This window comes from Lissotriton vulgaris, chromosome 1_1 (genome assembly GCF_964263255.1).
Source record: "Lissotriton vulgaris chromosome 1_1, aLisVul1.2, whole genome shotgun sequence".
Classification (NCBI taxonomy): domain Eukaryota; kingdom Metazoa; phylum Chordata; class Amphibia; order Caudata; family Salamandridae; genus Lissotriton; species Lissotriton vulgaris.
Genome location: NC_141685.1, coordinates 902,470,261 through 902,493,334, shown reverse-complemented (window position 1 = coordinate 902,493,334; position 23,074 = coordinate 902,470,261).

The window sequence follows — 23,074 nt, the reverse complement described above, 5'->3', positions numbered from 1 at the left end:
CTATTGAGATGGAAAACTTGTCTTACTATAATATTGGGTCAGTTAACCAGCCTATCACTACCCTGACAGTCAGTCTGAAAAAACATTTTACATAACATGGGGGGTCCCTGATACATCACTGCTGTCTAGAAGTGTGCACATAAACAATACACCCATAATAAATGGGCTGACTGGTGAAAGGAATATGGAGAAGGGGAAATGGAACTAGGACACAACTAAAATCCCCAATAACTAAGCATAATGCGACATTGGTCAGGGGAGAAGCAACAAAAGAAAAATCTATAGGAAGAACAAGAGTTTGCTTGGGTGCCTCAGGCATGTGACACAGCACCAAGATTACGGGGGATACACAAAAGACCAAAGTTACACAAATTCTAACTCTAGCGCTGGCAACTACACCATATACGGTAATCCTAACTAATTTTCCTGTTCTCTCTTCAGGGAGAAAAAAATGAAACCTGGTTTCCTTTCAAGGGACAAAGCCATATGCTATTTGGGAAACAAAACATGATTAAGTAATACAATATAGAAATTAGGTCACCTTGAGTCACAGATCTATAATTCCATCCTTAAGTCCATTCAAGGATACATTAATGTAGGGCTGCATGTTCCTTTAGGGGAATGTGCAGCGAGTGACTAACATCAGATGACACACTTTGAATCTGTATATCTTTTTAGTTTTCTTCAATATCATTATAGCCAGATTTAGGCATGCACTGGTAAAAGTGCTGCCTGTCTTCCTCATAGTATGAAAACCATATCTGTGAAATTTATCATTATACCAAATCCATCCAACTCTTGTGCAACAATACGTATCGTCATACGGATCCCTTCATAACACAGGAGAACTTGTAATAGTAACAACATAAAACAAAACATACAAAGCGGTGACACACAGCACCATGGCATATGTACTTTATGCACTGTAAACCTGCAGCCAAAAACCCAATATTTGGGCCTGTACCATCCTTTTGACAGTAGAACACAACGCTGTTGGAGTCCACTGTCAAATATAACTTTACTGTCTCTCTCCTAACATACAGGACCAACTTAAATATTTCACGATAGGGCCAAATACACAAACGAAAACATGAACATTTTTACCAAAGAAAATTACGCAAAAACACATCTCCTTTCAATTAACCAAACTCACGTGTATTGTCTGCCTTAGAACAATCCATGAATAATCTGTTGGCAGAAGCAGAAAAATACACAACACACAAAAAAAAATTGTAACGTACACAAAAATAAATTTTCATTACTTAAGTGTTACTCTCTTGTCAGTTCACCTCGCAACATCAAGCCATCTTATTTTTACCGTTCTAAAAGAAATGGCTATACTGATACTCCATATTAATTTGGTACCTATAATGTGCACTGAAAAATAATATCTAATGAGCACATCGTTATTTACTTAGGCCTGTAGCCTGTAGCCTTCAAAATTTTGGAAAAGGGCTGCATCTAATTTTCTTATCTAAGACTTAATGCAACACTTCATTTTCTGTAAAATAAACGCAGCTAGCAAACATTATTTTCCTTAGCGTGGAGACACAAATGTATCAGTTCTGCAGATTATTTAACACATGTTTGGGACCTTCAGAGAAACCCCTATTTATTTTCCCTTTTAAATTAAGTTCTTTCATTTTATTGATGTTCTCACGGAGAAACCAGAAACCTCACCTCTAGAGGCCCGTTCAGCAAGGTCATTCTGCATTCCTCGGAGGCAAAGTCCTAATTAAAGGGTCACAAATGTCAACATGACAGCCTTCTCCATTGTTTACAGGGAAACTAAAAGATAACATCTCAGCAGCGCACTCAAGCCAGCCTCTGCAATTCTCCCGGCCCCGGCCTCTGCCAGATTGAAGCTGTCAAAGCCAAAAGGCTCTATCTAACCTGCTATAATTTACTCTATTTTGAAAAATTATTTCTCTTTTTTTAGGCGCCAAAATTATCTTTCTTCCCAGATCATTAAACTACATTTACTGTCAATGTTTCTCAAAACCTAAAGACACACAGACCAGTTTTTTTAGAGTAAAGACTTGTTGCAATCCTATGGTACACACTTCATCAGTCTTAAATAAACAAACTTTCCGTAGGCCTAGCTGAAGCTGGAACCTTCAACCCTGATATTAAAACAAGCCTTTGTACTGGCACATTAACCCACTGAATCATAAGAAGGCTCAACCTGCAAATATATATCAAAACCTAAATGTATGCATTTGCTTAAGCCTGAGACACTTTCAAAAGTACTCTGAATGGAAGCAAAATGCAGTTTAAACAGTGCTTTTACTCAAAATCGACTTTCATATTTTGGGCATTAAAAAATGAATATCCTACAATTTTCTTGCATAATATGCATTACTAGAATGTCTATTACATAACCCATGAGTCAGGCATTTGAAAATAATAACTTATACTTCATAAAAATGAGCTTGCTTGCGCCTATGCCAAGGGTAAATTATACACACGAATACTTGTCATTTTAGTGATGCAACATAACTTAAATCACATTTTAATGCTAGGAGGTCATAGTATGAGTGTTAAGCTTTATAAATATTAAAAAACGATTTTTGTAGCACTTATTTTTATTAATTATTTTTCATAATTAATAATTTTTGTCTTCTAAAAAAACAATTATCCCTTTTTTGTGATTGTTCTACATATAAAAATCCGCTGCATCCCTTGCCTATCAGTTAGATGCAGTAACTCACAAACCTAAGCGCATATGTCTAACTTAAAACGCGTCACAATCCTGCGTCACATTTTTGCGCCACATTTATTGAAAAGGACGGATATGCAAAATTCCACCCGTGTTTAACTGAAAAAGTGCTGGCTGAATGAACATTCCAATCAAATATACTGCAGCTGAAAGGTTTGCCTGTGAACATCTACTACAGTGCATCTAATGAAAAATGCTGTAAATTTATTTATTTTTGCAAAAATAGGTAATTTCATTTTTGTTTGGGGCCTTATTTATATCTATTGAATGTGACACACACACACACATTGAGCTCATTTCAAACATAAACAGAAAGTGTTGAAACATTCAGGACACACAATACAGCGCTTTCATAAATTGCGCGAACGCTATGTACATACTGAAGTTACACTAATGAGAAAAACCCAATAAACATTTAAACACACATTTAAACCCACAAAGCAACACTCAGGACGAAAACAGGACAGTCCAGAATGTACGTAGCTGTAAGTCATATTTACAAGAAACACTTCTCAATAGTGTTCCAAAAGACTGTAGAAACAGCCTAACAGACCACCGAATGTGCAGGAAACCAAAAACACACTCAATTCACTAGCTGTAGCTGGCAGAACACCAAAAATCTTTCTGCATCTCCATTCATAAAAGTGCACAGAGCAAAGGATCCTTGTTTTGTATCATGTCATATTTTAATTCCCTGGGGATACAAAATCACCAAGGAAGAAATATGTTTGTAAACCGGCTAATCCAAACGTATACAAAGTTGGCCAACACAAACCTTCAAATTTGCTAAGATCAGGCATCTTATAGCTCACTAATCTAGCTTCAAACTTCAAGGGGCTATCTCTATCGATACACTTGTAAATATACAAGACCCTCGGTTATTGAAAATTGCAATCTTCAATAATACTAAGGACTAAACAAACCAAGCAAAGAACCACAGAACAAAGGACTGGGAGCGACCCACTTATACTTCAACTAAAGCAGATGGAGAAAAAAAATCCCTTCCTTACCTGCCTACACAAATTGCAATTCGCAATTACAAACCTATACAAACCTTGTCCAAATTCTAACTGCCAAGTTCTGACTGCACTAACAGTCTCTTTCTGAAAAAAAACTTACGCCAAAAAAAAGGTTGCTCAGTCAGGAGTGACATCTTTTGGAGAGTTTAAGTCAGAAAAATCAAAAATATACTGGGCCGCAAAGTCAAAGAATCCCCCAGAACCTCTGTGCACAGAGTACCTCTTTTAGTAGATTTCTGTCCTCTGACAAGATTACTCCTCCAGATAGTCACTTCTTGATGAGGCCCACCGTTGGTCGCGCCATCTGATGTACCTAAAAATCCTCATACTCCTTCTCAGGGGTCTTACCAATAAGTAGTCCATTCAAAAGCAGAAAAGATGTCAACAGAGAATCTGAAATATGAAAAGACATCTTTATTACAATTAATTGTGAGGCTACGTCACCCAGTCACACCTAAAGCAACTGAATGAGGCAGCCTGCCTGAATGGTCTCCGCACAGACCTTTTATACAATTTATTATGCCCTAGGCACACATTTTCTCTCTGAAGTACATTATTGTTGGTCACTCCCAGGACATGCACACAAAGAACTGTATGATGACAAACCCACTTTCAAGATAAGTCTAGGCCATAAACAATGTCCACATAATGCGTACATTCTCTAGCTGACAAGGCCGGATAAACCCAAAACAGTAAGATCACAGCCCATGTCATAAATAGCTCGTGGAGGCAGGAACAGGAACAGATGGAAGTAAGATAGGCACGTTTGTGTGTAGTAAATCTTTACAATGTCCTGTGCTCTGATCTATAATCTTGATCAGCTAAAGGGCAGGAACTGGCTTGGCAAGGTTAGCCTCAAGCAACAGGGTCAGCTTTCGTCAGGTCATGCAGAAGTCAACACAAACCCATGCTAAGGTTATGTCCTTAAATACTTGTTCTGCCATGGTGAGAGCCTACTGTAAGTGCAATGCAGAAAATGGCTGCTATTCACAAGATGGAACCCAAGGGTTCAAAACAGAACCTTCAAATACACAGTGAATCCATTGGTGTAACATGATGATACCAAATTCATAACAGAATCATGATATTTAAAACATAGGTTCAGAATTTTCAGAACCACAGACCATCCTTTTGTCCTTACATAGGCAATAACCAATACTCATGCTAATCTGAGTCCAGGTCTATATTCATCACCAACTGGTGTTGATGTACTAGCTGAACGGATGAATTATGGACAAACTCCAATCTTCTAGCAGACTAGTGTTCAGGCAGAGGGTGAAAAGAATGTGAGGAAACAGTAGGAGGAGGTATGGGCTGTGTAGTGGGTACAAATGATACTCGAAAAGTGAACCAAACATAACCTATTAAAAACATCACCACACTACACAACATAAAAAATGTATATTATTAAAAATCGTTTTTTTTCGCCATCACAGTGCATATTCTGGTTTCAAAGTTCGTTGATCTGGCAGGTCTCTCCATCCTGGGAAACTCCATCCTCTAAGTTGCTGCCCGCTAAGGAGTGCTTCTGTCAGTTTAGGGCAACTCCCTTAGACCAACCAGAACTGTCGACCTAACCGTCTCCAGCTGCACTCCAAAGACTGTGGCAACCGCGACCCTAGCAGCAGAACCGGATGGCGGTTCGAAAATCAAAAATGAGCAAGTTTCGTGGATGAGAGAGCTGCACAATCAAAAAGAAAAAACTTTTTATTAATCCATAGTCATAAATCTTGGCCTACAAATCCGCTTCCATTGTTTCCTTCCGCGTTGAGCCTCTTCAATTCAGGCTTTTTCATGAGAAAAAAATACTGTTTAGTTGGAGTGCCCTCCTGGCAAAACACCCACAGCTCACTCGAAAGTCTCAATGTCTCAAAACAAATGCACCAGTGTCTCTTCTTTGTGGCAGACACTACAAATGATGTGCTCTTCATTGATCAAGGGCACAAAGCATCTCGTGCAGATCCAAGCACTACTGAGAAACAACCTTTCAAGATCAGTAGCACTTTCAGACTCCAACACTCATTATTTAGTGTCAGAGGACGCTCAAGCTGCTCTCCCATGGACGCCAGAATGTAGTGCCTTTTTCCAAATGTGGATCCTTGGGTGTACTGCCTTTACGCTGGAGCAAAGCAAAAGAGGTGTGTGTATGGCCAAAAGTCGGGCCAAGAGCTCAAAGGACTGTACACTGACAGAGGTTTCCAGCACATAACAGGTACAAAGCTCAAACACACAGAAGCTCTCATTCTGTGGCAAACAAAGAACCAGCTCCTTTTTTCTCTGCAACGCCTTCCAATGAAGCAAATGCCTTGCTTGGGAGGTACCATTGATGTCACGCTGATGATTGCTGTCCAGCCTCGCGACTTCCTTGTTGCAGAAATTGTAGAGCCAAGAAATCTGTCATTCATCTGTAGCGGTCACTGATGGGGAGTGGGCTTAGTCTTGATCACAGGTCTGCAGGGTATCACTCTTCCTTTGACTCTGGAAGATCCAGCAGAACCTAGTGATTGGAAAGGGGCGACCATTCGGTCCCCCCGAAGGTATGGCGGAGTACCACGATCCCCCCGGGAAGCCATCTTGGGCGGGAGGCGAGTCTCGGCTGGTATGCCCGAAGCGGCGTAGCCGGGGCGCGCTTTTTCCCGCCCTGGAGTGGGCTGGCCTAGACACTGACGCGGCCGGCCACGCCCTTTGGGGCAGGCAGGGGCGGGTTTACGCCCGCCCTGAAGACGGATAAAAGGAGCAACAAGCCAAGAAAGCATCCTCTTGTTCCTGTGCTCTGAAGCTGCACCTCCTCGCTGCACGTGAGCTCGAGACGGAATGAAGAGCCAATTTTGAACGTGGTAATCTTTCTTTTTGTCTTACAGATACTCTGTCTGAGAATGCCTAAGAAAGTTGGAAAGCGAGTTACTACCGACCAGATGCTCCGTATGCTCATGAAGGAGGTAACCGATCTAAAGAGGCAGATGGCGGCTAGAGACGGGGAAGGGGGACCGAAACGACCGTTGGCAGGAGCCGCTCCAGGAGGGAAGGGCAAGAGGCCCAGACGGGGGGCAGCGGGGGGAGTCACCCCGGTTCCCGATACCCCACTCGAAAGGCCAACCCTGGTGCCGACAGAGGGGAATCCGATTCCCGTGGTGGTCACCCCCGTGTCCGGGGAGGATATGCCGCCCGAGTTGGCAGCACAATTGGCAGCGTGGTTGGGGAAAGATGGCGAGGGCGCCACGGCTGATGACGCACAGGTGTTGATGAAACAACTGCGTGACAATAGGGAGGCGGTGAAGGCACCATCGCCAGTTATCATGCCGTCTCCGGCGAGTGGAAAATCGACAGGAGCAGGTCCAGCGGCAGACGCAGCTTCCGGTTCAGGTAAGCGGCCATTGCCGATTGCGAGGGATGAGTCTGCACCCTCACGAAGGGAAAAATTGGGTCAGCATGTTCCTTTGGCTATTAAGGAAAAGATGTGGGCAGATGAGTATGTAAACATGTTCTCGTTGCTGACTGATCATTATGAGATGGAGCATGTTAAGAGCCAAAAGGAGCTCATGCATCCGAGTGTTTGGCGCGCAAAGATGGCCGCCTTTAAGGTTGACGAAAACATTGGCAATTGGGGCAGGGCATGGGGGATTTTTACCGCCATCATGGGCGAACGTAGGCCCGAGTTGCTGTCAGAATTGCCTATTTATCAGTCACGGATCATGGAATATTCTGTATCGTATGGGGGCAATCAGTGGTTTTGTTACGATAATATTTTTAGAAAAGCGAAAGAACACGACAAGAACTTGACTTGGGATTGTTACGATTCTGTTTCATGGTCAAAAATGGAGAGTACTGGTATGTTGAAGTTACCATTGGTAGGGAGTAGCGGGGGTGAATCCTCCCGCCAATATGCTGGGACACCCTTTCGATCGAGTACAGGTAATGACTACCACTCGAAGCCAAACGGCAACGCAGGTAAAAGGGGGATTTGTTGGAACTTTAACAGGGGTAAATGTACGAGGCCCCAGGGGTCATGCAAGTTTAGACATGAATGCGGTGGGTGTGGGCAGCCATCCCATCCTGAGTCCATGTGCAGAGCCAAAACGGGTGATAACGGTGGTAGGGGAGGCGCCAAGCAGGTCTGAAATAGTCCGAGGGGCGCCTTTACCTACTCCGATTGATACCATGGCAATGATTCCTTGGCTCAGCGAGTACCCGGATCATGTTTCCGCTGGGGTGCTGCGGAACGGGTTTTCATATGGTTTCCGCATCCCAGTGGGGGATTTTCAGGGTGTAGCAAAATGTAAAAACCAACTGTCGGTCTTGCAACATACAACCGTGGTACAGGAGAAGATTGGGAAGGAGGTTACTCGAGGTCGAGTCGCCGGTCCATTTGATGAGCCACCATGTGCTAACTTTGTTTGTTCCCCTTTGGGGGTGGTCCCTAAGAAGGACCCGGGTGAGTTTAGGTTAATACATAATTTATCAGCCCCACGTGGTCTTTCCGTGAATGATGCGATAGACCCGGAAGTGTGTTCGGTGCGGTACGCATCCTTCGATGAGGCCGTCGCCATGTTGAATCGCCTAGGGCCCGGGGCGCTGATGGCAAAATCAGATATTGAGTCAGCGTTCCGGTTGCTCCCGGTACACCCAGACGATCAGCGTCTCCTTGGTTTCATGTTTCAGGGTCACTATTACATGGATAGATGTATGCCGATGGGATGTTCTATATCTTGTGCCTATTTTGAAAAGTTCAGTTGTTTTCTGCAATGGGTCTTCACAAAGAGGACGGGTTTTCAGCATGTCATGCATTATCTCGATGACTTTTTGTTTCTGGGGGCGGCCGGGGATCCAGAATGTGGACAGGCTTTGAATGAATTTTGTGTCTTAATGAAGCATTTTGGTGTGCCACTGGCACCAGGTAAGACTGTGGGTCCCTCGACTTGCCTCGAGTTCCTGGGGATCGAGCTCGATTCAAAGGAAGGTTGTTTTCGATTACCAAATGAAAAGGTGTTAAGATTCAGGGCTTCCCTGGAAAAATGTATTAGTGAGTCTAAAGTCAGACTGCATCAATTACAACAATTGGTGGGCCAGCTGAATTTTGCCCTGAGAGTAATGCCGATGGCCCGCCCTTTTTCTCGCTCGATCGCTCAGGCCATGGTCGGTCTGAAGGAGGGTCATCATCGCACGAGACTATCGGCAGAGGTTCGCCAGGACATGCGCATTTGGTTGGCATTTCTGGCGGAGTTCAATGGTCAAATTGTCTGGAATAAACCGGCGGTGTCCTCCGAAGAGCTGGGGTTGTGGACAGATTCGGCTGGGAGCATTGGTTTTGGTGCCATATTCGGCACACAATGGTCGGCTCAAAAATGGCCGTTATGGTGGCATGAGTGTGGGCTGACAAGTAACATTGCCTTTCTTGAACTTTTTCCCATTCTGGTGGCCTTGAAAACTTGGCCTGAGGGATTCAGAGATCACTCTGTGGTGTTTTGGTCTGATAACATGACCGTGGTTGAGTGTATCAATAGCCAGGCAGCACGATGCAAATGGATTCTGAGATTACTCAAAGAAATTGTGTTATTGTGTATGCAATTGAACGTGCTATTTAGGGCAAGACATGTGCCGGGGGTGATGAATCAAGCGGCTGATGCGCTTTCTCGTTTTCGTATGCAGGCCTTCTGGGGTTTTCTGCCCACAGCGGACCCGGTGGCGGCACCCTTCCCCGAAGCTCTCTGGTCTCTCGGTGCCCCGAACTACAGAACCTCGTGGGAGAGAGTTTAGCACCCAGGACGAGGAAGGCATATGAAGGGGCGTTCCGATCCTATTGGGCCTTTTTAGGGACTGCTAGGGGAGAGCTTTGGGGTCAGGAAGAGCTAGTGGTAAAATTTCTGCTGTCCTTACATCAGGCAGGCAAATCAGTGGCTACGGCCCAGAGGCATCGGGCTGCCATCTCCTTTATGGCAAGGGCTCATGGGATCCAAGACCCGACTGCGTCTTTCGTGGTGCAAAAAGCGCTACGTGGGTGGCAACGCCTTGAGGGTCGCAGAGTAGATGAAAGGCGCCCGATAGGTTTGGATAGGTTGGCTCTGTTGTTATCGGTACTTCCTGCAACGTGTTCATCCCAGTATGAATCAGTGTTATTCCGAGCCGCGTTTGTGCTAGCATTCCATGGGGCTATGCGAGTAAGCGAACTAGTAGCAAGGAACAAGCAGGATGCCATGGGGGGACTGTGCCGAGAGCACGTTCAGATCAGGGGGGAGACCATGACTGTCTCTTTGGTCAGGTCCAAGACCAATCAGGGTGCGATCGGGGACTGCATAATCATACAAAGAATTCCCGGGTCTTCCATGTGCCCTGTGGTGTGCGTGGAGGAATATTTAACGCATAGGGTGGCATCATGGGGGGGGACCTTGTTGAGACACGCTGACGCCACCCCACTGACGAGGTTTCAGTTTCAGCGGGTGCTTGCGATGTAAATTTCGGCCGCGGGCCTGAACCCCGGCGAGTTTGGGACCCATTCCTTTCGGATAGGGGCTGCTACAGAGGCTACAGCCAGGGGTCTGAATGTTGAACAAGTAAAACGTGTGGGGCGTTGGTCCTCAAACTGTTATAAGAGATATGTGCGGTTGCACATGTTGTGAAGCTGTAATGTTGTACTCACGCTTCTTGTTTTTGTTTGGTTTTCAGTTGCGCAAGCCTACGAGGCGGGGCGGACTGTGCAGTCGACCCGACACCGGGGGGCCAGCGGTCAGACAGCACCGGCTGTGAAAAAGGAGGTGTGGGTCGTGGGCCACTCATACGTGAGGCGTGCCGCGGACGTATTCAAAGCAGGTGACATGATTCACGTGGCTGGGGAATACGGGTACAGTGTGTCCTTCTACGGAAAGGGCGGGCTCTGTATTGACCAGTTTCAATCATTTTTCGAGGGTTTGTTAGGGCGGACGAGGTCACCGCCGTCTGTAGTCATAGTACATCTTGGAGGCAACGATTTGGTGACCACTGGTAGACGACTTCTTCTTGAGGGGATGCTTTCCACTGTAAGTTGGTTAGCGAGAAGAGTTCCAGGGTGCACAATTGCATGGTCCCATATGATTCCACGGAAAGTGTGGCGGGGGGCTATTTCGGTTTCTGCTCTGAATCATTCAGTAAGAAAAATTAATAATAAAATGAGTAGATTGTTCCGTTCAAGTACACTGCATTCTATTCCGCATGGTTGTATTAAAGGGGATAGTATGTATTTGGGGGATGGTGTTCATTTGTCCCGGATGGGGAACGAGTTACTCATAGGAGACCTGATAGCTTGGCTAAAGACTTTGTGACATGACCTTTAGGCAGGAGTGTTGTGGGGGGTCCGGATAGACGGTCAACTATCCGGCCTGTGGCGGTAAGGTCATGATCGGTGAGCAGTAATTGGAAGATCCCTAGGGGTGGGCGTCACCCATTACGGATGGGAGCGCTCGAGGGAGGTGGCCATTGGCCCCTCAACGGGGAGGCGGTCCCTTCTAAGGATGGGCCGCCGAAAGGAAAGGAAAGGCGGTCAAGGCCCCTTCCTGGGTAGGAGGGGTTACAGCCCCCTCCTGGGGAATTTCCCGGGGCCGGGACATCTGCGACGGCAGATGTGGTAAGTTGTGTGGGGTTTGGGAGGGGGTCTACGCTACCTTCTAGATACCTCACACGAGTCCTCGGACGACCTTTAAATGGCATCGAGTTTATTGGGGCCCCCGTCAAGTCAAGGGAAATTGGTAAATGCACTTGAGGTACGCCTCTGTGCGGTCGACCCTCACAAGTGAGGGTGATATGTCTGGTTTAGGGATCTTGACACCGGTTACTACCTTGCCGTTGGCCCTTAAACGTTAGGATGTACAATTTCAAGTTAAACGTTTTGTAGGATGTTAGTTCGGCTAGGAGAACCTTTGTATTAGAGAATATGTTAAGGTTAGCCAAACATCGCAATGTGGAAATGAAATTGTACATTAATATGAAACTGTTATTTTAATGTTTTAATTTTGTTTCATATTTTAATAAATACGGCCGGGAGGGTCACTCCCTCCCGTCTTCCAAAAGTTCAGAACCGTTTCCGGTTTCCCATTCTTGGGGAGTGTGTTGAGAGGGGGTGGCGGGTATCTCAGCCATATGGAAAGGGGCGACCATTGGGTCCCCCCGAACGTATGGCGGAGTACCACGATCCCCCCGGGAAGCCATCTTGGGCGGGAGGCGAGTCTCGGCTGGTATGCCCGAAGCGGCGTAGCCGGGGCGCGCTTTTTCCCGCCCTGGAGTGGGCTGGCCTAGACACTGACGCGGCCGGCCACGCCCTTTGGGGCAGGCAGGGGCGGGTTTACGCCCGCCCTGAAGACGGATAAAAGGAGCAACAAGCCAAGAAAGCATCCTCTTGTTCCTGTGCTCTGAAGCTGCACCTCCTCGCTGCACGTGAGCTCGAGACGGAACGAAGAGCCAATTTTGACCCACCCACCAGCCCCTGAGGACAGCATGTGGTTTTGGAATAAAGTTTGATGTGTTAACACTAATTTTTGCAGGTTATGATAACTATCGGGATAATTTTGAATATGCAATAAAGAATGGTCAAATTGTAATATGTTGTGCAAATAAAGTAGTTATGCACGAGTGTTGATCAGTAATCATGCCTCTTAATAAATGGTAATTGTTACTGTCTCTTAGTAATTTAGTCATTTAGTAATTTAGTTAGAATTGTCGTATTTATTTTGGTCGGGCGGTAAGGTCATGATCGGTGAGCAGTAATTGGAAGATCCCTAGGGGTGGGCGTCACCCATTACGGATGGGAGCGCTCGAGGGAGGTGGCCATTGGCCCCTCAACGGGGAGGCGGTCCCTTCTAAGGATGGGCCGCCGAAAGGAAAAGAAAGGCGGTCAAGGCCCCTTCCTGGGTAGGAGGGGTTACAGCCCCCTCCTGGGGAATTTCCCGGGGCCGGGACATCTGCGACGGCAGATGTGGTAAGTTGTGTGGGGTTTGGGAGGGGGTCTACGCTACCTTCTAGATACCTCACACGAGTCCTCGGACGACCTTTAAATGGCATCGAGTTTATTGGGGCCCCCGTCAAGTCAAGGGAAATTGGTAAATGCACTTGAGGTACGCCTCTGTGCGGTCGACCCTCACAAGTGAGGGTGATATGTCTGGTTTAGGGATCTTGACACCGGTTACGACCTTGCCGTTGGCCCTTAAACGTTAGGATGTACAATTTCAAGTTAAACGTTTTGTAGGATGTTAGTTCGGCTAGGAGAACCTTTGTATTAGAGAATATGTTAAGGTTAGCCAAACATCGCAATGTGGAAATGAAATTGTACATTAATATGAAACTGTTATTTTAATGTTTTAATTTTGTTTCATATTTTAATAAATACGGCCGGGAGGGTCACTCCCTCCCGTCTTCCAAAAGTTCAGAACCGTTTCCGGTTTCCCATTCTTGGGGAGTGTGTTGAGAGGGGGTGGCGGGTATCTCAGCCATAATAGGAAATGTAACACAATTGTTAGTTTTCTTCAAATCGAGCACCAAAAACAGTTCATGGGTTTTAACAAGGGGACTGCAAACAGGTGGCCTGCAATCTACAAGGGAGTGGCAATACACCATAGGAATCTAAATGGATGTCCTCACACAGTGGCATTGTCTAATGGGTAAATACACATTTTCCTCAGTTATTAAGCCTAGGTGTTCCTAAATTCCTTATCTTAGAACTTCTCAAATAGAGAAACAACATAATACAAATTATCAAGGACATGAAGAAAAGTCCCTTTAAAAAAATGTGCATCAGGTGCACTATGCAATACAAAGGCTAATGATCAAATGTGCAGACAAAGGACAAGCACTAGAAAGTCCTGGTATTTGCATGATTAGAACACATCTGATCCCACCAAAAATTAAAGCAGCAGGAACAAAAAGAGAACTGAAAAATTTAAAATAGACATTGAAAATTCGCCATGTTCAAAAGGGTAAACTTAAGATATCTCCTATTGAGATGGAAAACTTGTCTTACTATAATATTGGGTCAGTTAACCAGCCTATCACTACCCTGACAGTCAGTCTGAAAAAACATTTTACATAACATGGGGGGTCCCTGATACATCACTGCTGTCTAGAAGTGTGCACATAAACAATACACCCATAATAAATGGGCTGACTGGTGAAAGGAATATGGAGAAGGGGAAATGGAACTAGGACACAACTAAAATCCCCAATAACTAAGCATAATGCGACATTGGTCAGGGGAGAAGCAACAAAAGAAAAATCTATAGGAAGAACAAGAGTTTGCTTGGGTGCCTCAGGCATGTGACACAGCACCAAGATTACGGGGGATACACAAAAGACCAAAGTTACACAAATTCTAACTCTAGCGCTGGCAACTACACCATATACGGTAATCCTAACTAATTTTCCTGTTCTCTCTTCAGGGAGAAAAAAATGAAACCTGGTTTCCTTTCAAGGGACAAAGCCATATGCTATTTGGGAAACAAAACATGATTAAGTAATACAATATAGAAATTAGGTCACCTTGAGTCACAGATCTATAATTCCATCCTTAGGTCCATTCAAGGATACATTAATGTAGGGCTGCATGTTTCTTTAGGGGAATGTGCAGCGAGTGACTAACATCAGATGACACACTTTGAATCTGTATATCTTTTTAGTTTTCTTCAATATCATTATAGCCAGATTTAGGCATGCACTGGTAAAAGTGCTGCCTGTCTTCCTCATAGTATGAAAACCATATCTGTGAAATTTATCATTATACCAAATCCATCCAACTCTTGTGCAACAATACGTATCGTCATACGGATCCCTTCATAACACAGGAGAACTTGTAATAGTAACAACATAAAACAAAACATACAAAGCGGTGACACACAGCACCATGGCATATGTACTTTATGCACTGTAAACCTGCAGCCAAAAACCCAATATTTGGGCCTGTACCATCCTTTTGACAGTAGAACACAACGCTGTTGGAGTCCACTGTCAAATATAACTTTACTGTCTCTCTCCTAACATACAGGACCAACTTAAATATTTCACGATAGGGCCAAATACACAAACGAAAACATGAACATTTTTACCAAAGAAAATTACGCAAAAACACATCTCCTTTCAATTAACCAAACTCACGTGTATTGTCTGCCTTAGAACAATCCATGAATAATCTGTTGGCAGAAGCAGAAAAATACACAACACACAAAAAAAAATTGTAACGTACACAAAAATAAATTTTCATTACTTAAGTGTTACTCTCTTGTCAGTTCACCTCGCAACATCAAACCATCTTATTTTTACCGTTCTAAAAGAAATGGCTATACTGATACTCCATATTAATTTGGTACCTATAATGTGCACTGAAAAATAATATCTAATGAGCACATCGTTATTTACTTAGGCCTGTAGCCTGTAGCCTTCAAAATTTTGGAAAAGGGCTGCATCTAATTTTCTTATCTAAGACTTAATGCAACACTTCATTTTCTGTAAAATAAACGCAGCTAGCAAACATTATTTTCCTTAGCGTGGAGACACAAATGTATCAGTTCTGCAGATTATTTAACACATGTTTGGGACCTTCAGAGAAACCCCTATTTATTTTCCCTTTTAAATTAAGTTCTTTCATTTTATTGATGTTCTCACGGAGAAACCAGAAACCTCACCTCTAGAGGCCCGTTCAGCAAGGTCATTCTGCATTCCTCGGAGGCAAAGTCCTAATTAAAGGGTCACAAATGTCAACATGACAGCCTTCTCCATTGTTTACAGGGAAACTAAAAGATAACATCTCAGCAGCGCACTCAAGCCAGCCTCTGCAATTCTCCCGGCCCCGGCCTCTGCCAGATTGAAGCTGTCAAAGCCAAAAGGCTCTATCTAACCTGCTATAATTTACTCTATTTTGAAAAATTATTTCTCTTTTTTTAGGCGCCAAAATTATCTTTCTTCCCAGATCATTAAACTACATTTACTGTCAATGTTTCTCAAAACCTAAAGACACACAGACCAGTTTTTTTAGAGTAAAGACTTGTTGCAATCCTATGGTACACACTTCATCAGTCTTAAATAAACAAACTTTCCGTAGGCCTAGCTGAAGCTGGAACCTTCAACCCTGATATTAAAACAAGCCTTTGTACTGGCACATTAACCCACTGAATCATAAGAAGGCTCAACCTGCAAATATATATCAAAACCTAAATGTATGCATTTGGTTAAGCCTGAGACACTTTCAAAAGTACTCTGAATGGAAGCAAAATGCAGTTTAAACAGTGCTTTTACTCAAAATCGACTTTCATATTTTGGGCATTAAAAAATGAATATCCTACAATTTTCTTGCATAATATGCATTACTAGAATGTCTATTACATAACCCATGAGTCAGGCATTTGAAAATAATAACTTATACTTCATAAAAATGAGCTTGCTTGCGCCTATGCCAAGGGTAAATTATACACACGAATACTTGTCATTTTAGTGATGCAACATAACTTAAATCACATTTTAATGCTAGGAGGTCATAGTATGAGTGTTAAGCTTTATAAATATTAAAAAACGATTTTTGTAGCACTTATTTTTATTAGATATTTTTCATAATTAATCATTTTTGTCTTCTAAAAAAACAATTATCCCTTTTTTGTGATTGTTCTACATATAAAAGTCCGCTGCATCCCTTGCCTATCAGTTAGATGCAGTAACTCACAAACCTAAGCGCATATGTCTAACTTAAAATGCGTCACAATCCTGCGTCACATTTTTGCGCCACATTTATTGAAAAGGACGGATATGCAAAATTCCACCCGTGTTTAACTGAAAAAGTGCTGGTTGAATGAACATTCCAATCAAATATACTGCAGCTGAAAGGTTTGCCTGTGAACGTCTAATACAGTGCATCTAATGAAAAATGCTGCAAATCTATTTATTTTTGCAAAAATAGGTAATTTCGTTTTTGTTTGGGGCCTTATTTATATCTATTGAATGTGACACACACACACACATTGAGCTCATTTCAAACATAAACAGAAAGTGTTGAAACATTCAGGACACACAATACAGCGCTTTCATAAATTGCGCGAACGCTATGTACATACCGAAGTTACACTAATGAGAAAAACCCAATAAACATTTAAACACACATTTAAACCCACAAAGCAACACTCAGGACGAAAACAGGACAGTCCAGAATGTACGTAGCTGTAAGTCATATTTACAAGAAACACTTCTCAATAGTGTTCCAAAAGACTGTAGAAACAGCCTAACAGACCACCGAATGTGCAGGAAACCAAAAATACACTCAATTCACTAGCTGTAGCTGGCAGAACACCAAAAATCTTTCTGCATCTCCATTCATAAAAGTGCACAGAGCAAAGGATCCTTGTTTTGTATCATGTCATATTTTAATTCCCTGGGGATACAAAATCACCAAGGAAGAAATATGTTTGTAAACCGGCTAATCCAAACGTATACAAAGTTGGCCAACACAAACCTTCAAATTTGCTAAGATCAGGCATCTTATAGCTCACTAATCTAGCTTCAAACTTCAAGGGGCTATCTCTATCGATACACTTGTAAATATACAAGACCCTCGGTTATTGAAAATTGCAATCTTCAATAATACTAAGGACTAAACAAACCAAGCAAAGAACCACAGAACAAAGGACTGGGAGCGACCCACTTATACTTCAACTAAAGCAGATGGAGAAAAAAAATCCCTTCTTTACCTGCCTACACAAATTGCAATTCGCAATTACAAACCTATACAAACCTTGTCCAAATTCTAACTGCCAAGTTCTGACTGCACTAACAGTCTCTTTCTGAAAAAAAACTTACGCCAGAAAAAAGGTTGCTCAGTCAGGAGTGACATCTTTTGGAGAGTTTAAGTCAGAAAAATCAAAAATATACTGGGCCGCAAAGTCAAAGAATCCCCCAGAACCTCTGTGCACAGAGTACCTCTTTTAGTAGATTTCTGTCCTCTGACAAGATTACTCCTCCAGATAGTCACTTCTTGATGAGGCCCACCGTTGGTCGCGCCATCTGATGTACCTAAAAATCCTCATACTCCTTCTCAGGGGTCTTACCAATAAGTAGTCCATTCAAAAGCAGAAAAGATGTCAACAGAGAATCTGAAATATGAAAAGACATCTTTATTACAATTAATTGTGAGGCTACGTCACCCAGTCACACCTAAAGCAACTGAATGAGGCAGCCTGCCTGAATGGTCTCCGCACAGAACTTTTATACAATTTATTATGCCCTAGGCACACATTTTCTCTCTGAAGTACATTATTGTTGGTCACTCCCAGGACGTGCACACAAAGAACTGTATGATGACAAACCCACTTTCAAGATAAGTCTTGGCCATAAACAATGTCCACATAATGTGTACATTCTCTAGCTGACAAGGCCGGATAAACCCAAAACAGTAAGATCACAGCCCATGTCATAAATAGCTCGTGGAGGCAGGAACAGGAACAGATGGAAGTAGGATAGGCACGTTTGTGTGTAGTAAATCTTTACAATGTCCTGTGCTCTGATCTATAATCTTGATCAGCTAAAGGGCAGGAACTGGCTTGGCAAGGTTAGCCTCAAGCAACAGGGTCAGCTTTCGTCAGGTCATGCAGAAGTCAGCACAAACCCATGCTAAGGTTATGTCCTTAAATGCTTGTTCTGCCATGGTGAGAGCCTACTGTAAGGGCAATGCAGAAAATGGCTGCTATTCACAAGATGGAACCCAAGGGTTCAAAACAGAACCTTCAAATACACAGTGAATCCATTGGTGTAACATGATGATACCAAATTCATAACAGAATCATGATATTTAAAACACAGGTTCAGAATTTTCAGAACCACAGGCTGGTATCTGTGTCTCGGGACTCGATTTCCCAACACCCCGCAATGGTAGACGGAAACACTGGAGCTGGATTCTCAGCAGAGAAGGGCCGCTTCCTGATCAGTGGGTCAGCTGAAGAGTCGGCTTCCTTCGGCACTTGCTGTAGCAAGCTGCGTTGGGCAAGTAGGTCTTCGAACTGCTCCAAACCACAATATCTTGCTATAGCAATTGAAGGTATATTTATACCTTGAAGGTGTTTAGGAATGCCATAGTTGACGTAAAGTAGGGCATATGAACGTCATGAATGAACCCCTAAGGAAAAGATGTTCATTGTAAAACTAACTTAGTTCTTGGAGAAATCAATATTCAAGCAAGGGGAAGTCCCTAACGGCTTAAGCTGGTTTTCCAAGAAATCGCTGTAACGTTTGGTGTACGGATGGAAGTAGCCATGGGCTATGCCTAAATAAAGGCTTGATTTCTATGCCTATATAAGGGCACCGTGAATTGTACCTATATATGGGCATAAATCAGGAAATTCAATCGGAGCCTAAAACGCCACACAACTCCGGAGTAAAGGGAGTCTCGGCGACGCTATGCCTGTGATCTTTGTGCAGCCTGAGACCTGTGTGTGGAGTGCCCAGTGATCATGCACCCAGAGTGAAGGAAGACACCATGGACGCTGTGTGCGTGTGCTTTGCGGCAGCCTGAGATTTTGCATGTGAAGCGGCCCGTACCGGCAGTCCCGGAGGAGCTGTGTTGCCAGCCCAAGCCACCGTTGCCATTTCACAAAGCTGCTTGGAGGCCCAGCCGCTGGACGAATATAGGAAAGTGGGTTCACTCCCCCAGGTAACGTGTGTCGACTCCTGGGGTGGGGCACAGGCTTGGAGGGTGACGCTCTCAGCCTCTCTCTCATGTTGGCAGCATGAGCTTCTGCTTCAGCTCATATCACGGCCCTTATTGCCAAAGGGAGTGGTGGTATAGGGGCCGGAGATCGAAGCTGCACTTTGGAATTACATCGTACTGTGTTGGGGGCAACTGTGAGAGGCTGACGGAAGGTCAGAAGAGGAGGTGGAGAGACCGCCTAAGGCCTGGTTGTCAAACCAGCCACTCACCTGTCTTTCCCTGATTCTTCTTCAATGACGCTCTAACCCCAATCTCCTCAGTTGCTCCCAAACGGCAGAGATTTAGTAATTACTCAAAATTCGGAAAAGCCCCCAAGGGGAAAGGGGGATGGAAATCAAAAGACAAGAAAAGAGACACTGCTTCGACTGCTGGTGTAGAAGTGTCTTTTCCTAACCAAATAACTTCTAACATCAAAATCATTTACCTAAAATAATGACACTGTTTCCTTGAAACCCTTGGAAGTATTTCCCTTACTGTTGCCTTATAGTTCTTGCCCTGCAAAGAAAAAAGATTATACAGATTCAATCACCTAGAACCTTAAAATAATAGTCATAGGAATCCTTCCTTTTATAAATGTCTTTTTTCCTTTGATGTGTGGTAATTATTCGTACAACTAAATATTTAAATAGTATGCAGTCTTTAGACTAGTAGAATTAATGTCTCTTATAAGTTCTTAAAAGGCCTCTAGATCTTCTTTTTAAGTAAATAGGCAAAAGGTAATATCCTGGTGTTTTAGATCAAGGAATTATTGAAGCGCTCCTGAATGTTCACAACTGGAGTTTCAAAAAGCATTCCAATGTCAGTATTGCTTTAACGTTATGAAATCTTAACTTTGATTAAATTAAATGACTCACAGATCTATTCCTTCAATTTGTATGCGCATATGCTGCATGTTTGTTTTTTCACTTATCTTGTTTTGTCTTTGCTTCACAGGTTCCGGAAGAGCTCTCCAGCCGATCCGAAAGCGGAAGAAGTATTCGAGGGGTCCGGTGATTGAAGAACATCTCGGAAGCTGGAGGAGGATCAGGAAAGAAACCAGAGAGGCAGCGATGACTAGAAGAGGAGCCGCAGCGGGATTAACAGGTAAGCACCTTTGAAGATGAGACCTAGCACCGGGCGATGTGCGCGAGTGTCTTAAATACTCAGCTGCCGCTGGCATGTGCCACGTGAGAGCCCAGCAGCCATTTACACGTGCATACAGATGCTAAGGTCCAAGAGCAAACATTACAACTTGCGAAGCATGCTAATTATTATTCCAGCACGTGTACATTAGTTTTGGAAAGTATATTGTTACCCAAACATAAGATTATTCATCCTTGAATAGTTCGATGTGAAAGTTTCTAAAATAATTTTAGATTTATACAACACTACTGTCCACATTTGCAATATGCAAGAAATGAGGGGAGGAAATATAAACTCAAGGTGACAGTGTTTACTTTGGAAGTAGGGAATGTAAAATGTACGTAGGTGGGATTAATAAGACTGACTGATTAACAAGGCTGAGCAGTCTCAACATTAGTGGGAATTCCTGTTACCATGACAGTTCCCCCCGCAAAGGCAGTCTGGTTGAGGTTTATTTAGATACAAGCGTGGAAAAGCCAGACTAATCTAGAAGCGTTCACATTGGATGCTGGTTCCGAAGATCTTTCAGCAGCATCGTAGCCTTTCCAATCGATTAGGTAATGTAACTTTCTAATAATTTGTTTAGCATCAAAAATTTGATTGATCTCATATTGAACATGATCATTTACAACAATTGGTGGAGGGGGATTTCTCGTCTCTGGGTGATAGGGTTTTAGTAAGGATATGTGAAAAACTGGATGAATAGCATACTCAGCTGGCAATGTCAATCAGACTGAAACTGGATTTTTTACTTTTTGAATGGGAAAGGGACCTATAAAACGAGGTTGTAGTTTTCTTGGTCCATCTAGAAGGCTATTTCGGGTGGAAAGCCAGTCTAAGTCTCCAACTATTTATGTCGGTTCACGAGTTCGATGTTTATCTGTCTGTTTTTTATCATGATTTTATTTTTTGCCAAACAATTTCAGGCCTTGTCTTGAAGATATTGCAGTTCCTTAATATTTTCTGACACAGCTGGCATAACTTCCTGGTGAGTAGGCATTGATATAGGAATACATTTAGGATGATAACAGGTCATGAAATAAAATGGCGAACACCCTAATGCTGAATGTACACTATTGTTGTATGAAAACTCTGCCAAGGGTAATGCCTTGTCCCATTGTGAGGTTACAGTAGTTAAATAACACCGTAAAGATTGCTCAATATATTGATTAACTTTTTCTGTTTGCCATCTGTTTGTGGATGGAAGGCTGATGATAATGCCACCTCAATTCTTAATTGTTTACATAAGTTATTCCAAAATTTGGAAATGAATTGAGGACCCCTATCTGACAAAATCTTACTCGGTAACCCATGTAATTTAACAATATATTGGATAAAGACATCTTAAAGTTCAACAGAAGTAGGTAACTTTTTAAGTGGCATAAAACGACCCATCTTTGATAATAAATCTGCACCCACCAAGACAGTAGTAAAGTCATTTGACAAGGGCATATCAGTTATCAAGTCAAGACTGCTCGTATGCCATGTAGTCAAAGGGATTGGAAGAGGTTGTAAAAAAACAGTGGGAGCTATATGTTGTTATTCATTACAAGCACAAATAGGACCTTTTTTTGACATAGTCCAAAATATCTTTTCTCATAGTTTCCCATCAAATCTTCAGAGAACACAGTTCAATGATTTTTTGCATCCCTGGATGACTTGTTAGACTCGAGTCGTGATGCCAGGCTATGATTTGATCTCTTTGTTTTTCTGATGGAATAAATAGTTTTTCTTTATAAAAATAAAGCCCATCAATGATTGATTTGTCTTTTTTCTTTAACCACGCGTCTTTGTTAATTCTCTTGGATTCAATTTTGACTTCTGAAAGAAAGGTACAGGTTGAAATATTGCTACAATTCTATCTACAGGTATGATGTTTTGTGTTGGATTTTTCTGTTCTTGTGAACCTTTCTCATGTAAACGAGAAAGGGCATCTGATAACAATTATTTTTGTCCAGGGTGATAAGGTATTTAAAAATCAAATTCACAAAAAAAGTGTAACCACCTCATTTGTCTTGGTGTTAAAGCTTTTATTGAGGTAAAGAATTGTAAATTTTGTGATCTGTATAAATGATTACTGTGTGCTTAGCTCCAAGAAGATGACTTCTCCATTCCGAGAAAACATCTTTTATGGCTTACAATTCTCGCTCGGCAATGGTATAATTTTGTTCTGCTGGCAATGTTTTATGTGAAAAGTAGGCCAAGGGATGTAAATACCTGGTTTGAGGATCTTTTTGCATTAAAACCCTCCCAGAGCTGTTTGGGAGTCTGCTTCAACTATAAATGGTTGATCCGGGTCCGGATGAGTCAGCACTGGAGCAGTGGTGAAAGCTTTTTTTGGGTCAGAAAATGCTTTATCAACATCTTCGGTCCAATGGAAACTTTGTTCTTTTTTAAACAAATGTGTGATCGGGGTTACTATTCTTGAAAAATGTACAATCAGGCGACAATAAATGTTAGCAAATCCTAGCACTTTTCATATTTTTTTAAGAGAAGCAGGGACTGGCTAATTGATAATTG